The following is an 18,087-nucleotide window of genomic DNA, read 5'->3' on the forward strand; positions in this document are numbered from 1 at the left end:
TGGCTGCCAGTTGGCTGGTTAGTGTTTGAGTTTATAATGCAGAATGAAAAAAGGGAATAGCTGGAACGCTCTTCCAGTGCTGGGAGTTATTTTGCTTTTATCATATAGATATCCAGTCCATTCAGAAAATGATGACAGGGACAGTTTTTGCTAAAGAGACTAGGATATGTTGGACAGCTTATTTCTTTCCAGTGAAATCCATGAGGATTTCAGGAGTCTGTCCGCAGTGTGAAGACAGGCAGAGAGTTAGACCCCTGTTCTTAAGGGCTTCTCTGAAACCTCCAAGGGGATCTGCTGCTCATTTCAGCAAGTTCAGAAGAAATTACACATGTGTAGGTTTGCCCTTGTGGCTTCCTGATGTGAGGTTACTGTGAGCCTGCCATTCCCTTCAGCCTCCAGTGTGTCTTCCTTCGCCAGTCACAGGTTAGTGTAATTTCATGTGGTGGCGTTTTTTTCTGGAAACAGAAGCCAGTTTGGGAAGGGAAGGCTGCAAGCGGCAAAGTGAATGGAAGGAGAGAAAAGGAAAAAGAGATGATAACAACTCTTTGATGGAAGTAGGTCAGTCTTTAATGCTATGGCCTGTCTCTTTGGGCTCCTTAGGAACAGTTATAGCTGCAGTTTGAGATGGAGATTGCACTACGAACTGAAAGCAGATGTTCTCTGAATGCAGTTAGCTACTAGCAATAAAATGCTAAGTGTTTGGAAAATGCAGTAATTCAGTCATGTGATTTTTATTTCTGTACTTTGGTCACTGACCCTACAATGGCACTGAAAAATGGCAGTAGATTGTATTTAGGAAGAAAATGGAAGATGGCTGTCAAAAAAGTAAATAAAATGAAGTGGCTAAGCCCATTTTAATTAAAACTCAGGGTGAAGTAGTTATCTCATTCTTGTAGATGGTTCCAAAGCTCTGCTTCCCACTTTATTTTAATGTTTTGTGTCTATGGATCTGATGCAGATAAAGTTAATTCATAGAGTGACACAAATATGAAGCTATGTCTAGTAATATACTATGTAATCAGCTGAACTGGCTGCCAGGAATTATGCTGCTGCTCTCACCAATTAGTGCTAACATGTGGGGTAGTCATAACATGAATTGTGGGGGTTTGATTACCTGAATGTACAGGAATGTGCTCAGGTAGTATGAAGCTAGGAGAGCATTAGAAATGCCTTGCCAGATCTCTGCCATAGGTTCAGGAGGAGCATCGATCAATTGACATAGCTCAGTACATAGAAAAACTGAAGAACGGGAGAGGAGCACATGACCATAAGTGAGTCTTCCTTCTCTGCTTAGCCAGAGGCAGAAATATCAGAGTAAAAATACTCTGCTTTTGGCTCTAACCTTGTCAAACCATAGCTACCCGTTTTCGATCTTGAAAGCTCATCTAGCTTGTGCCCTGGTAACACTGAGCGTTTTCTCCCTGTGCTCCTAGGGCTCTGCAAGTGAGCCATAAATGGGCTTCCACAGTAGAGTGTTGTTTGTGGCAAGTGGGTATTGGGTGTGTGGGAGAGGTATGGCCAGGAATCAGCGCTGGCTTGGTTGACAGTGAGATGCCCCTGGAGAGGAGCACTGGAGCTTGCTGTGCAGCTTTTTTCTAACTGTGCAACAGGTTTGCCTTGCTGTGCATTGGTTTCCCTAGCAAAAAAAGTAATAAATGGAGCTGTGTAAATAATCAGTGTTTATATTCAGCAATGTGCTGAAAAGCAGAAAGCACACTTTTGGGGAAAGAAGCATTTGTTACTTTCCCACAGGGTGGAGGGAAAGCAAAGAAGGAAATATGTGTTTCAGGTTGAATGAAACATTGATTTGTTTTGGAGGAAGAGGGAGGGAGGTTATCCATTGTGTTTCAATTTGGCATATTTTTAAAATAAAAGATCTTGGTGATGGAAAAAAGAAAGGGTTAGTTTAAAAAAGAAAAATGCCAAAAATATGTTTCATTTTTTCTAATTTGTTTTCTTTGGTTGAAAGAATGTCTAAATTTGTGTCACGTGCATTAGTCCCTCTGCATATGTCTGTCAATAAAGCCTTTACTAGAACCACCTCCCCTTGTCAAGTTAGAACGTTTTCTCCAAGGGGCAGTGGTTATTTAGTGCCAGCAGAGGTTATTTAGTTAATTTCTGTGTGTATACAACATGAAGAACCATTGAGGTTTCAGAGCAGACTCAGCCAGAATTAAAAGATATAAACAATATCTGTCCCCACTGCATTTATCCCTGTGAGACCTGATAGTTGCTGGAGCTGACAATGGCTGAATCATTAATGCTGAAGAGGACTCTGTTATGTTGTTATGCAGGTCCAGATACCACTTATTTTTTGTGCTTTCTGGATGCTGCTCTTGAAGGGCAAGTGGCTTTTGAAGCAGACCAAGGTTAGATCTGGCGACCTTTACTGATACTTTTTCCTTTTTTTTTTTGCCCCCTCCTCCTCCTCTTTTTTTTGTGTTGGAGGCACATTGTGGGTTTAGCAAATCTATGGGTAATTCTGTCTCAGCTGGGGAAGGATAAGCAAGTGGTCCACACGTGTCAGGAGCATGAGATTGGCTGGGAGATACCATTGATCAGCTAAGACACTTGGAATTGTTTTCAGCAGCACTCAGACACCCAGGGAGAGAGCAGGAAGAAAAGCACAGCCTGGGTTTAAGTGGGGATCTCATGCAGGTAATAAAACGCAAGGGACCTGTATCAGAAGCAGATAAATGAGCTGTTAAATCCTGCGGTCAGTAAGTAGTGGAGTAATCGGATTCAACTGCATTACGTTCAGTTGCATCTCTGCATGTCTGCTTATTCGTATGGATGAGATGGAGCAGGGGGATGGGGAGAGCAGCAGACTGCAGGCAGGATGGATGCCAATACAGGAATACGGTGGAGCAATGTCTGCGTTCATGATTAGGTCTGGCAGTGCTGTGCATCAAGCCCAGCAGAGAGACAGGACATATAAGGTCCAATTATTGGCAAAACCAGTGGAGGAAGAATAAGGAGCTATCAGCTGTTGACCTCACTGATGGGTAATGCTGACTGTTCACTTGGCAGCATCTTGAGTTGGAGGAGACTGCAGCATCACCAGGGCACGCTAGCGTTTTATGGCCTCTTAAACATGTGGAAAGCTGACGCTGTCTTGTGATGCTCTGGGTAGAGAAAGAAAAATGAGCCAATTAGGAGACAATAAGAAGGACTCACAGCCAAGTTTGTAATTTGGAGCTTTCTGTAAATCTGGTACTACCTCATCTAACGGAAGGGGAGAGGATGAATTAAGTGGATGATTTAAAAGCAAAACCAAAAAAAGATGTCATCTTTAATAACTGCAGATGAAAAGGGCAACAAAAGAGTGACCAGCAGCTTCTTAGCTGTTCATAACCTACAGCCAGGTGCTCTCCATCCCAGCTTGACCAACAAACTGCTTATGCTTCTTGCTGCTAGTTTCCTGGTAGCTTTAGCTCTCTGAGTGTTACTGCAAATAAATATCTGCAGTCCAGAGCCAATTTAAAAAAAAATATGCAATGACAAAGGTAGAATAGTGGAAAGGAGGGAATGGGTCCTGGCAAAGAGAAATAACGGTTCACTAGGCTGGCCTCCAGTGAGATTTGAGCCCCGCTTTGTGAAGCACTGTAGAGGAAGGGGAAGAGAAAGCAAGTGGAGTGAAGCCTGTGCAGAGCAGGAAGGGACATGGGAAAGGATGAACGTGCGTGGTGTGGGAGTGATAGAACAGAGGGATGAACATAGGGAGGCAAATGCAGCTGTGGGAGTTGTACAGGGTCAGCATGCAGACAATGAAGATAAACATTCAGGGAGAGAGTGATATGGAAAGTGAATATACAACTGTGATTTGTAAGAAAGCTTTGGGAGGATATTTCAGTGTGTCTGTTGGGGCTGAGCCTGCATTGTTTCACCTTCAGATCGCAGCCAAGCCCAGCAGTAAGTAAAAGTTGGTGCCATCCTATGCCCCAGAGTGAAATGAGTCAGTAGGCGGTGCTCACGTCCTCCAGAAGATTAGTTCTGCTAGGCGTTGTGGGTTTCAGCTGCAGGGTTAAGTAAGCTCAATGCAGTCTATGTCACTATGGAGATGACTGCTGAAGGGCAGGATTGGGTCAGAAAGGCACCGGAGAGCAAAGAGCTACTGTGACAGGTCCTGGCTAAAAAGAGGCTCTAAGGCTCAAGCCTGGCAGTTTCCATCTTTGTTGCTGGTTTAAACAAATACATCTTGTGTGGGTGACCAGTCAGCCAGCAGGAAAATGGTTAGAAGAGGGCAGTGTGCTGTGCTGAAGGACAGTTATCTAAGCGTCAGCAGAGGAACTAATCCAGCCCCTCTGATACCAACCAGCTTTGATGTGGTTCTGAAATCAGCTCTTGCTGGGTCTCTGAAGCAAGACATTGCTTCAGCAGTGGAAACTGCTGCTCCCTGCAGAAAATTAATAAGGAGACTTTGGATTTCGCCCTGCATCTGACCTGAGCAGCTAAATAGGTTACACAAAGTTTTAAGAATCGCCCCAGTTTTCCTTTTAATAGGCAATTTTTCTGCTTAATTTGCAGAACAAGCAAAAAGCTATTATATAAAATTTATCAGCAGCAATTGACTCTCATTAGAGATTGGGAGCAGGAGGCTTTGTCGTAAGGGGGAAGGGTCCTCCAAATTTTTATTTACCAGCCTTAGTTTCCCAGCATTTATGCTGACCTGTGCCCTTAACAAATTCAGACACTGAGCCATCAACATTTCTATTCTCACAAGAGCTGTTCTCACCTTCTTTTAGTCTGGTTTTAGAAGTCCTTAAGCAGTCAGTAACCAGTTCTTTTGAAGCAGGTGATCCAGGCTGAATGAAGTGCCTGTAATTTACAGTGCTATTATTACAGTGTTTGAGCAGTGAATTTTGCCATGTCGAGCAAACTCAACTCCAGTAGAAATATTTTGTTCAAGAGCATTGGAGTGCAGTTGTGTGCAGAGCTCCTTGCTGGGCGAACGAGTTGGGCATGAGATTGTGCCTATGGGACATGGGCAAGGTCAGCTTTTAAGTGCCACATGGATTCCAGCACCTTGGGTCTGGAAACTCATTCCCGAGTCTAACATCTTCGCCAGAAGTGGTACAGTTACTGATACCCACAAGACTCCCTTTTCTCACCACTTTTTTCTCCCAAGTCCTGCGCTGGATATAGCAGACATAGAAAGAGCTGCTGTCCGTATTTCCTGGAGACCAGAGCACAGCGTGATCTGAAATTGCTCATGTTTTCTTCATGCTGCAGCAGCGTCTTTTGGCTGCAGCTGAAGACAGCTGTGACTTGTCTCGTGTAGGGGGACAGGTAAACTGTAATATAGCTTCCTATGAGAGACATTAGGGAAGTGGAAATTATTACTGACATTGAAACATTCAGATGGGGATTTTTCCTTTCCTTTTCCCCCTACAGTAAATGTTAATTATACATGAAGGTTCATTACAGCAGAAGGGATTATAATTAATTTATATTTGAACTATAATAGATTTCACTACAAACTGCATTTCATTGCAACAAAGTGTATTATGACTGTTGTTTGCTGCCAGCAATTTACATAAACCGACCACAAAGCACTGCATCCATTAATCCGGCATTAAGGACAGCAGCAGGCAGATAAAACTAAAACAGAAAAAAAAATAAAGCAAGTCTGTTTAACCTGTGGACGGAGACCTTGGACTTGTTGCACAACCCAGGTAATCTAACCTGAGAAATGCAAAGAGGAGTGCATTGGAGCACATGAATTTGTAAGGCAACATTTGGATCCAAATCTATGTCTGAACTTCCCTAGAAATGAGAATTTATCTTTGTGTTCTGTCACTTCTTTAAACTGCAAAATATTAGAATCCATTTGAAAGAAGAATAACCCTTTGTTCTTCTTGGTGCTCTGAGTCACGCGCCAAAGCAGTATGAAGACAGTAGTGACCTTGAGGACAGGCAAGCAGGCTTTTATCTTGACTGGATGGAAAATCGTGTACTTTATGGTGCCTCTCTTTCCTTTTCCAACAGTACCTACCTAGTTTTATGCATGGGAGTTTCTCCAAGGCAGGGATTATGCTTACAAAGGTAGGCTGGAGCAACTCCCAAAGCAGAGTCCCTGTCATAGTACAAGCATTAATCCAAACATACCAGGCAGTATATTAAAAGCATAAGATGGCAAGTTGATAACTTTTAATTGGTGCTTCCTAATTTATTACCACTAACACACTAACCTCACAGCTCTCCCTCCTTGTCATTTTTGTGATGCCTCAGTGATATCAAGTCTTGGAACCTTGGTTTCTTTGCCATCAGGCATATCTTGACACCTCACAGCACTTCACTAGGCAGTGTATCAGACTCTGCTGATGCTATCTGTTGCACTGTATACTGTCGCCTTCTGTCTCTGAACATAATATAACAAGCTTTCGTCCGCAGACAAGAGCTTCATCCCTGATGACCCAATCTCAGACTGTAGAAAAGGGCAAGACGGCTTGTCAGGGACTTCAACAACAGCTTGACAGCTGTTGTAAACAGCCAAGAGGAAAGGTCAGAGCTAGCCCTCCTCTGCCACTGATGAATGTTTCCTCTCCTGCACTGCCAAGGTTGGGCCAAGCAACGTGAACTGCAGCAGAAAGGGCCAGGGGAGAGAAGAGTTGGGAACAAGCAACACAAATAATGTCAGTTTGCCCAACAAAGAAGAGAATTTGGATTTTGGAACTGTGGCCAGACTTTGCAAAAGGCTGAGGCTGTCTCTCAAAATCATGAAAACTCTTTCCAGAGAAAGGATTGATGGCTGTTTCAGTTAATGGCCAGGTCACTGATTATCCCCTTATCATTTATTTTTACAAAGTGCTTTGGGATTTGTTTTGTTGTTAGAATCAGCACTCTGCAGGATTCCCACTTCTTTTCCTGCTTCCTTTGGAGGCATTACAGAACAGCTTTGCCTGGGAAACACAGGGCATGAATGTGGCTTCTGCCATCTTCTTGGGGGTTTGGTTGCCTTTTCAGGCATCCAGTGCATGACTGCTAATAAGGGGTTTTACTGTCTGCCATTGCTGTGCCAATGTAGAGTAGTGCATATGTGCATGGTTGACCCTGGTGCAGTTTGACTGGGAGTAGCACTTGGTCTGTACTGGTAGCCTGGCATAAGAACCAGTATCAGGCTCTGGAGATGTAAGTCACCCTCACCTAGAGGAGCTCAGATGATTGAGGGAGTTACATGTCAGCACTTCTATCTTCCACAGAGGGCTATTAAAAGCCATGCTGATATTGCAGCTGGGGTCTGTGTATGCGGCACATCTGGATGTACTCGAGCTATCTTTGTGCTAGAGAGTTTGGGCACCAGAAAATCAAAACTGCGGCAGCACAGACCTCAGTAGAGTCAGCAGAAGCCTGCCTGAGACCCTGGAAAATTAGCTGCTAGCTGAAGTGCTATTGTCCTTAGCTCCTGTGCTCTTCAATCGACCCAGATTAAGCAAGCCTGTGTCTTTGTCTTCTTGTGGCAGTGCTGAAGCACACTCTACGTTGGGGCATTCCTTGCCCAATTTGCACTTCCTTTGCTTTCTAGCTATTTTGTGGCTATGCTGAAGGCACTCATGGCCACTTCGGTGCTTGTTTCCAAGAGCTTTCTTCCACAATTCATACTCATACTCTAGCTGTAAAATTAACAGACTGTTTTATTACACAGGCTTTATTATTCAGGAGGACCCATCCAAAGGCTAGGAGCAGTTTTAATCCCAACAGAATGGCACCTTGGCAGTAAAACAGTTTTGCTACTAAGATTTTGTTTGAGGTGTTTGCCAAGAAAGGAACAGAAGTCCTGAACAGGCTACTCCAGCGTTTGACCCAAGAAGATGCAGGATAGGGTGTCCTGATTTTGGAGCAGCGCAGACCAACAATAAGGCTAGTTTGTCCCCAGGAGATGCTATGGGAAATAGAGAAATGGGGCTCTGGTGGCAGCATTGCAATGCCTGCTGTATTGAGGAGGAGCCACTGCAGAGAGTGTTGTGACACTGCGTTTATTAAAGACCTGGCAGCATTTCCTCCCCACGCACCCCACAGTGTGAATCACGGTGTAGTGAAAAATACCCACGGAAACAACTTTTCCTGTGCTGTCTGAATATGTACATTGTTGTAAAATGAAAATTGATGTAGTCTGAGATGGGGGGTCGGAAATGGCTCCCAGAAATTCCTTCTGTCCTGCAGTGAGACAGAAGTGACAGTCCCACGATAGCAGGCTGAATGGGGGCGAGTCATCTGCCCCCTTACTTGCCTCTGACTCAGCCTCTGAGATAAAAGACCATTGCCAGAAAGCACTCGGGGTGAAAATATTTCAGTTTGCTGCTGCTTTGCAGTTGCCAGTCTTGCTAATTTCTCCTCTGATGTCACCAGCAGCGGCCCCGTTAATGTTATTTATAGTGTTTGTGCCGTGGGCTTTGGTTGTGCTCAAGGTTCTGTTGCTGGTCTACAAGGAAGGGAAGAGCAGCTCGAACTTTTTCAGTGGCATATCTTTCAGCCTGGAGTGTATTCCAGGTTCTTCATGTCACACCTGAGCCGCCTGGGTCTACCCCATACTCCTGTCTGTACCTTGGTTTGCTCCAGCAAACTGAGCCATCCTGGGGCTTATTTTAGTTATTTAGAACTTAGTTTAAAAAATGCAGTAAGTCGTGAGACCAAGCAAATCCGATAAAGACGCTTCAGGGGAAGGCAGTCTGCAAAGCCAGATGCAAATGCAGCCAACCATAAACCAAAAATATATTAGCACTGAGAGAGCAGGGAATTATTCTCCTATCAGAGTTGCAGAATTTTCAGTGTGTATGACTTCAGTGCTACTTCAGGACAGCCGGGCATCCGTTTTTGGCTGAAAATGAGTAGAGCCGTGATTGCTTCAAAGCCCGTGGCTTTCCCTGCATGACACCCATGCGCTGCAATTAAGAAGCATTAAGAATGATGCATTTAAGAAGCACATGCCAGTCTATGTGAGAAGGACCTTTGGAGCTGCTAACTTGCAACATTGAAAATCACGAGTCAGGCTTTTTATCTGATCCCGCTAATCCTAAAATTAAAAAAGGAAGATGAAGAAGCAGCCAGGGCTTTGGTATTTACTTGCAGAGGTTCAAATCTCCAGAGTTTGTAAGTTATTCTGCCTGAAAGCTGAACTTCTCAGCTAATCTAATCTGGGAGCTAAGGCTTTTTAGAAAAAGCACCAAATATTGCCTACATCTGTAGGCACTGGAAACTCTGCAGACAAAAAGTATGTCCCAGAAGAGCTATTTCAGCACTCAAGCTGATCTTCAGTATGAAGTGTGCACTGGTGTCGGTGCACAGGAGAGAGACCCGGGCAGATAACATGTGCCTACAGAACAGGCCTTTCTATCTTTAAGACATCCCATAAACCACATGGCCTGGAATCAGTCCCTGGGTGGAAATTTTTTACAGTGAACTTGTGCCCTGTTCCTTATGCATTTCACATTTTTCTGCAATATTTCAGCTTGTAAGAAGCTACTCAATGTATTAATGATCAGGAAATAATAACGTTCTCAACCCAGGGCCAAGTATCCTCCGTCTCCCTGCCATCTGTAATAACAGTGCGTTTAATGGATGTGTGTGAGATGGTCTCTTAGGAACCCTCAGGGAAGCGCAGAGCTACACCGAAAGCACAGTTGCTCAGCTGTTGCTGGAGAATTTAAGACTCTTACCAATTTTTCAGTGCCATTTTGGTGACTTTCCCAGTGACGTCAGTCTCTGTTACCTGCAGTTGTTTCCTGTCTGACCTGGGAGCTAATTTTCCCGTTGGCACAAGGGTATCTTCTGCATGTGCTGTGAGCCTCCTACAGTAGAGATTGATGGCCAGCAGCAAGAACCACATGGTTGCAGAGTCTCCCAGCAATTGCCATGCATGATGGAGGAGGCTGTCAATCAGCAGTCAGCAGCATCAGTGTTATGTTAAATCAAATATACCAGAGTGGCTGCCTATGCTTGTAAATTGCCACTGGGTATCAATTACAGTTTGCCAGATCGCTCACTAACAGCCTTGCTCCATGCTGCTGTTATTGCATTGTCTGTGCTGCGTGCCTTTTGTGGATTTAAAGGCGATGTATGATATTGCCTCCCAACTCAAGAGAAATCCCATTTTGAGGGACACTTTTCAGCGTGATTGGTCACAACCATTAGACCTAACACATGGCTTGTTCTGCCATCTAATTCATCTTTAGTTCTTCAAGAGACCGGCACTAAGGAAAGCACAATTACTGGACTTAGGATCTAGGAATCGCAGACTTAAAGCTGATGGCCTTTCTTAAGTAGTATGAACATAATGGCCTCCACTAGGTATTAATCACTATGAGACTTTGAACACAGGAACTTGGGCTATTTTTCGCAACCCTATCAACTGTGAGCTACGTGTCTTTGGGCAAGTCTTGTCTTTTCCCTGTGGTCTAAAAAGTGTCCCAGCTGAACAAAGCATGTCGTAATACTGAAGTGCCTCTAAAGACTAGGTTGTTGTTGAATGAATTCTTACTGCATTTTTTTTTGAGATTTTTGTATGCCAACTGCTATTTTAGTGCAAAGTAGTATTGATTATCATCATGCATATATAATACATAAGCTGTTATTCATTTTCGTAGTGCTTCTCTTCTCTGACATGATCCTTATTAGGTACCACAAGGGGCAGGTTAATAAAACTCTGCCTATTTACATTAAATAGTAAGGGAAGCATTACCCTTAGTACAATCCCGCTCACTGTTGTAGCAAAACCCATCCGTTTGGCAGAAGGCTCCAAGGCAGCGTTCCAGCACATCTCCTGAATGTCAGGCTGGGATTCTGCAGTGATATATGTTTTCTTTCTTTTTCTTCTGCTGCATTTTGTAACTGCTAGTCTGACCTGGCATTGCTACCTATCATAGAGACAGGTTGCTTTTTTCCTGAGTAATCTCACAGTACTTATTTTTATAGGTATATTGAAGATAATGATCCTGCTTCTGAATGGGAGATAAGAGTGAGACAGAGACAGAGCTGCTGGCTTTTAAATCGCATGAAAAGCTTCAGATACTACTGCAATGAGGACCATATATGAAGACAGAGCGGTGTCATCACTGGTAAGAGAGTGAGCAATGTAGCAACTTTGATACGAACAGTGACCTTCTCAGCATTAAGCATATCGCGTTATGTTGCAGGAATAAGGCTTAAGACCCAGACTCACAAAGGTGACAAAGTGACGCTGGATCGAGCAGCATTTGAGCATCTAAATACCTTTGTAGATATGGATATAAATGCCTTATTTAATCTGAATTAACATGACTGAAAAATGAAGTGTTAGCACAGTGGAACATGCTCTGTCTGTGGTTGCGTCTCTACTTTCCACTGTAACTGCCATTTTGTATTACGGGTTGCACATGTTGCCAGTCTTGCCCCAGGCAAGGTTAATGAATTGCGTTTCCTGTGGTCTGCCTGGCTTCAGAGAGCCGTACCATATCTTGTTGAAGGATCATCACCGGGAAGCTATCGCATGGCAATCTGGAGCCATCGGCTTTGATTCTCTCTCAGTGATTGGCCAAATGCCATGATCAACAGATTTCCAATATGGTGATGCCAGTGTGGCGGGCGTCTCAGTCGCTTCTCAGCCCAACACATGGCAAAAGGCTGAGCAGAGCAGGGAAGCCAAAAATTGTCAGCTGGAAGCGGGGCAGCGCAGGAGAGAGGGCAAGCAGGATGCTGCCAAGCCGTAATACCTATAAAGCTCAGGGTAACAGGGGAAGACTATTACTATAGATTTTCAGAGTGTGTGTTTCCTCTTTCCTTTTGTTTCCAATTTTTCCTGGTTCCTATCTCCTGTAAGAACAAAGATGGCAGAGCTCCCCTCTCCTCAACACACCACTGGTCAGATTGGGTCTGGAATCTGGAGTGAAGAAGCAACTGGAGCAATTTCACCAGCATTTTACTTACCTTATGCCAACTGAAGTGGGCAAAGGATTTGTTTTATGACTTTGCCATCCTTTCCCATACAGAGAGGGAGAAGCATTCTCATTTAATATTAATCATGCCTCCATGGATTCAGGCTGCTTCTGACAGTGTATCAATTATTTAAACTTGTTTTAAAAATTTCCAGGATTAAAGAGATTAGTTTCTTGTTGATTTTGGTAATTCCTCCTGCTTTTGCATCTCGGAGGCTGAGTACAACACAGCTACTGAGTTCCTATTTGCTCAGAGTTCACCCTATCCAGGGGCAAAATGGAAATGTTGTTTCCATATGTAATTGTCACGTTCATGTCTGAGTGGTAAGCAGCTCCCGCAAACTGGGTATTGGTAAATCAATTGAAGACCTTTTAGGTGGCATTGTTAGGTAAGCAATCACGTATACCATTAAACAGGGAATATTAGTTGTATGTTTGTGTGTACTGTTAGGATATTTCTGCAGAATTTTACGTTATGAAAGTAAATTTAAAAGAGACGACAACATTTGCAGTTTTCCTCTGTCATGGTTTGTATTTCTCACCGACATTAAGTGACCAGTCCCTTCCAGCAGACAGTGGAGGTGACTCCACTGTGAGATCAAAGAACCTCATGTGTTACCGTCACAAATTTAAACAATGCCTAAAGATCATCTGTTGTCTCCTGCATAGTGAGTCTTTGTTAGCTGTGGAAGGACAGCTCACATGCTCCAGCCTACCAGTTGGAATCAGGGCTGCAACTGGCACTTAAGAAAATCTAGAAAAAAGGATTAAAAAGAATAATCAAAGAGCTTTAAACATCAAAAAGCAAACAGGTCTATGAAATATACATAAAAACACACTAAAACCTCAATCCCAGCATTATCTGTCTCCTATCCGATCATTAATTCATGGTTTTTTGTTACCAGGGAAAGTGAACTCCTTAAATGGGTTCTTTGACTGCGTCTTCCCTGTGCTAAGCAAGACTGCCTGAACAGTCGTGCTCATCACTCCGTCAGAAAGGAATGTTTGTGGCTTCCTGTGATATCCCATAAACATACCTTTGCCTTAATTAACTGGTCAGAGAATCTTGCTTAACAAAGGGAAGACCTAGTGATATTCATATCTTTAAAAAGTTTCTATAATTACAAATTAATCAGGAAAAACCCTTAGTAAGCTTTTCTCACCAAATATTCACCGTTAGAAGGAATCAGCCGGCCCATTATTTTTCTTCCCAACTGTTTCATGCTGCATGATATACTTTATCAATCAGCCTCAGAAACCAATCTTCTCCCAGTCTCCAGCACAGTCATCATCAATCACATCTGTAAGCAATGGCGCTAGAGCCTCATCACAACCTTTCCTTTGCTAGCAAGAGTCACAGCTCGGAGAGAGAGGTGGAGATGTGCATTTCAAATATCGATCATTCTCTCCAGCAGTGAAAGGATGGTGGGAGGGGAGAAGAGAAGAGAGATCATGTGTGTTAAAATGTTTTATTTTTGTTGTCAATGTCTCTGGCTAGAAACTGATAAGCTGCAGGAGCTGAGAGCACGGAAAGAGTCTGGCATGAATGGTGTGTAGGAGGAAGGTCAGGAAGGGAGGAAAACAAAATGTCTTGTTGTTACTACCATTATTTGTATTATAGTGGTACTACCAAGCTCTTAGAAGGCATGTTCTGTCCACCTGCTGTGAACACCTTTATAAAGGTCAGGATCATTATCTTCGTTTTCCAAATGGAGAAACTGAGGAAGGTTTAACTTGCACAAGGCAAGCAGGCCCCAGACAGAGGCAAGAAAAGAGCTCAGTTTTCTCAAGATGTAGAATAGCTCTCTGTGCCCCCAGTTGCATTGCCTTCCCTTTGTAGAAGAGGGTGAATCTGAGATCAAGGTCTCGCTGGGCAGGGTATGGTACAAGCAATACAGGAAGAAAACAGATTGCCCAATGGTCCCTGCATCCTTTCCATTTCCTGAGCTCTCTCTATCATTGTAGGTCATCAGTTGTCATGTAGTTTTCCATCTCAAGGCTTTATTTTGTGCTTTGTATACACACACAAGAAATGTGTTCCAGCTTCACATCATTGCAGTGTGAACCCCAGAGAAGTGAGGTGCTTCTTCAAATGTATAAGATCAAGTAAAGAAGAAAAAAACAGAACAAATACAAAAATACTGATTTATTTTGTATGTATGTTTGACACTTCATTGATTTCGCTTGAGTTGTTCTTAATTTACACAGAAAGGTAAGGTTTGGTCTCCTGGGTCTAGTTTTCCACCCATTCATACAAGCTGTATGTCTGTAAATCATGTTTGTAGTGCCTGCAAGGGAGGCAGAGAACAGGGTGTGTTTCTTTCTTTCTTATGCCCTGTAACACTGTTGTTGATTCCCCTTCCAGCGCTGAAGGAGTTTATTCACTTGAGGCTTCTTTAAGCCATTCTTAGATGCTGAGAATTTAATCTCTGAGTGTTTCTAGTTGTCTGGATTAACTACTTGAGGAAATCAGGCTAAGGCTGCACAGCCAGTTGAAGTGTGGCTCCTTGTCAGGTTTAAGGAGGTTGAGAATTGTGAAGCCCCCGCTTACCATCTGCAGCATCACCATGCTGTGGTCTGCAACTGTCCCTGACCAGGCTGATGGAACCTGGTTGCATGGAGCTATAATGGATGTTGTGCTAGGATTTGAGTTTTGCTTCAGGAACTTTCTGGAGAATGAACGAAGCCTGCAGCTAACCAGCTGCTTGTATTTGGAAAGCATAAATGATAGAGAACTTGGGGCTGGAGTACAGGCTTTGGATGATGATATAGAGCTATAGGCTTCTGTCTTTGTCCCTCTGAGTCACAGATGCTATGTTAGGTCAATATAAATGCTTTGCGTGCATACCTCTGTATTTAAGTTACATGTATCACACGTGTCTTGAGCTGGAAATCCATCAAAAAGGGATTTATTAGTCTTTTCCAAACTAGTGCTTTGAGCAGTCCTATGTGCAATAAAAAAGCAAGATATTTCATAAGGCTTTTTTTGCATTGGTCAATTATTTGACACTTCTTATCCAACTGTTTGTTTCCTGTCTCTGTTAGTCTGGGTTCCTGCTGTTCTGAATGCTGGAAAGCCACAGCAAAACCCATCCCTTCTGTCATTAGGCTTCTTAAGTACAAAGAATGGGTTTTTTTGTTCAAAATCAGCAGTGGAATTAGCAGCTAAGGTGCACAGGCTTCCCAGTTCCTGATTCCCCAGGTACCGGTGTACCATGCTCTTTGAATCACATCCCATTCCTTCATCAGCTAAGCAGAATAAGCTTTCTGTGGCACCAGAGAAAAGTGACATTAAGAATAAAGTGCCCAGGAAGGGGATGGATGGAGATACAATGGTAATTAAGCTGGCAAAGAAAGTTACGTGGAATCAAATCACCTCACGCTTCCATGCCTTTCTGTCCTTTAAAAAAAATACTCTGGATGCCGGTTTACCCTAATTGGCTCTTCATTCTGGCAAGCCAAAGAGAGATCAGCTTCTTTTTCACTGCCTTTGTGTCCCTGCTTCCCGTCCTAACCTAGTGTAGTCTTCTGTGAAATTGTTTTCTCTGCAGAGACAGAGTTGCCTCGTCTCTTGTAATTCCACTAGAATAATCCTTGGCTCTGTGCTAGAAAAGCGCTGAGCGTAGTCACTGAAGGGAACGCTGGGGAAACATAGGCATCTGCACACATACACCTTAGTGCTGGGGGAATTGAGGCAACTCAGAAAACATGGAAGATTTGCAAATACCTCTTTCTTTCCTTTAATGCTTGCTCTGTGGTAAAGTAGAAAAGGCTCAGGGAGCAGCCCGCCAGGAGGGCATGCCAAGTGAGCAGAAATAGTGGGGCACTGAAGGCAAATGCAGGGGGAACAAACGCTTTGTACAGGCCCTCACCACATACGGAGGAGGGTGGTTTGCAGGCAGTGCACGTAGAGACCTGGGACTGCTTAGCATCAAGCTGAACACAGGGCCAGACCCTCAGCACCGTAACTCCACTGACCTTAGTGCAATTAGTACAAGGGGTTTTGTCCCAAAGTGCTTATGATCTCAAGTGATGAAAATAATAACCTAAGACTTACCTGCCTGTATAACTTTGTGCTACAAGAGGGGAAGTCCTAGTCCTAATTAATTACCTAAATAAAGGATCCTCATCAGTGTCCCGTGACCAAGATAAGCATTGCCCTCATTTTTACACAGAGATATGCAGAGGTAAAGCATGGTTCCTTTAACCGATCTTACAATTCGCAACTCACCATCTGAAGCCCTAACCATGAGATGCCAAACCAAAAGGAGGCATAGCTATTAAATGTGTGTGATTTAAAGCCAGAAGGGAACACTGTGGTAGGCCTCCTTCATGCAACTGAGTAATTCTTTTCCCTTGCTAGATAAATGATGACAATAATATGGAGCTTAACAATTCCCAGTTACACTAGAGAGCATCTCTTTTCTGAGAGTTAGCCAATAGCGATTTTCAGATATTATCGACAGAGCCTACAGTTCCAGCCATATCACACAGGAGTCCTGGCAGACGGTTCATTGCTCCGTGTGGAGAGAAAAGGACTTCTTTCAGAGTCTATTGTCACCATATCACTATTGCGCCTCAGGTTATCAGCCAGCATCCAAATGGCAGTGCTGAAGAAGATGCTTATCCTATGGTGTGATTATTCAGTAATTTCCTGCTATTATTCTCTTGTATTTGCTTCTGAATCCTGGCCATTGCCAGTAAGAAGATTTGAGGTAGATAGCCATGCTCTAGTTAGTACAGCAGTGCCTATATTCATAACCTGGTTGTGACCCGTGACGCACTGAACTTTAATAAAGTCTGGTAGATACTTGAAAACTTTCTGTAGTTGTATCAGCCAGAGTAGATTTAAATCTGAAATCAATTTGTAGACATGGCTTTGACATGGCTCAAGGTGGAAGGATGTAGAGCAGGAATGCAGGAGTAGGGAGACAGCAACTGCCGTGTAATTATGGGGTCTGTCACTTAATGTTTATATGTGATGGGTGTCCTAAAAGATGAGAGGTTGTCATTTGCATTATGGATATGCTAATTTGTCATGCTGACAGACAACAGAGTCCCAACTCATACAGCCATTGTAACTAATTAAACAGACAAACCAATCAACAGACATGGCAGATGAGGAATTTTAATGTGAAGCCTTAAATACACAGAGTGACCTTGTGATGGTGCTTAGTATAATTTTGTTTAATACCAGAGTCTTAGCAGGAAATTAACTTAAAAAGCACATAAAGTGCGACAAGGCAGAAATGACAATTTTGCCAGGGTTCCATAGCAGCTTTCGTCCGGAGGGATCCCAAAGCATTTTATCAGCTGTCTAGATTCACTTCATGAAAATGAGAATGCCTTAAAGTGTAACCTGGATATCAGTGTACTTGACCAGTGCTTGCTCTCTGCTGAGGTCAGTTCAGTTTCTGTTTTACTTCAGGCATTTTCTTTCTTTGTCCATCTATCTACTTGGTCTTTGTCTTGTTCATCGGAGGTGTACTGTACTATGATTAAAGTAATATGAGGGAGTCTTTTGCACAGCCCTTTTTATTTTTATTTTACTTAGTTTCCAAGCAGCAGGTACAGGATGCAATAGCATGAGGATTTACTTCTCAGCTTTGTTGCTTTAAATGTGGTGAACTGGGCAATCCATTTCCTGTCTCTGTCGTTCATAAAGCCATCTGGGTACATCAGCTGTGATGGATCATTTCAATATTATGCCTTCTATCCTGGAAATGGAGCTTTCCCTCCCCTTTTAGATAAAAGCTGCTAATATTTGAGTCCCCATTCTAGTCAACCAAGCCACGAGACATAAGACTCCCTGACAGCGTATTTGTGTCCTGAACATGTGACACTGCTCCTTGCTTCACTAGCCCAGACAATAAATATTGTGGAGCCAGTGCAAGAAATGAGAAGGGGGATTTACAGTGCATAGCATCATATGGCTTGTAGGCTAGGTTCATCCCTGGGTTAGTGCTGTTCAATTCAGAGGAATTATCCCAAGCAGTGAATCTGCTACAATGGCAGACATGCAAGACTGGAATTCCAGCTCTGTTTTTTTAACTCACTCTTGTCCAAAATACATAGAAGAAGGCTTAGCACCGGGTGCTGGGGATATATGCTGAGCTTGGTTAATCCACTGCAGAGGCTGGGGAGAATTTTGAGACTGGGATTTGGCTTCAGCTCAGGC

The sequence above is a fragment of the Rissa tridactyla genome, chromosome 17, assembly GCF_028500815.1.
Source record: "Rissa tridactyla isolate bRisTri1 chromosome 17, bRisTri1.patW.cur.20221130, whole genome shotgun sequence".
Lineage (NCBI taxonomy): Eukaryota > Metazoa > Chordata > Aves > Charadriiformes > Laridae > Rissa > Rissa tridactyla.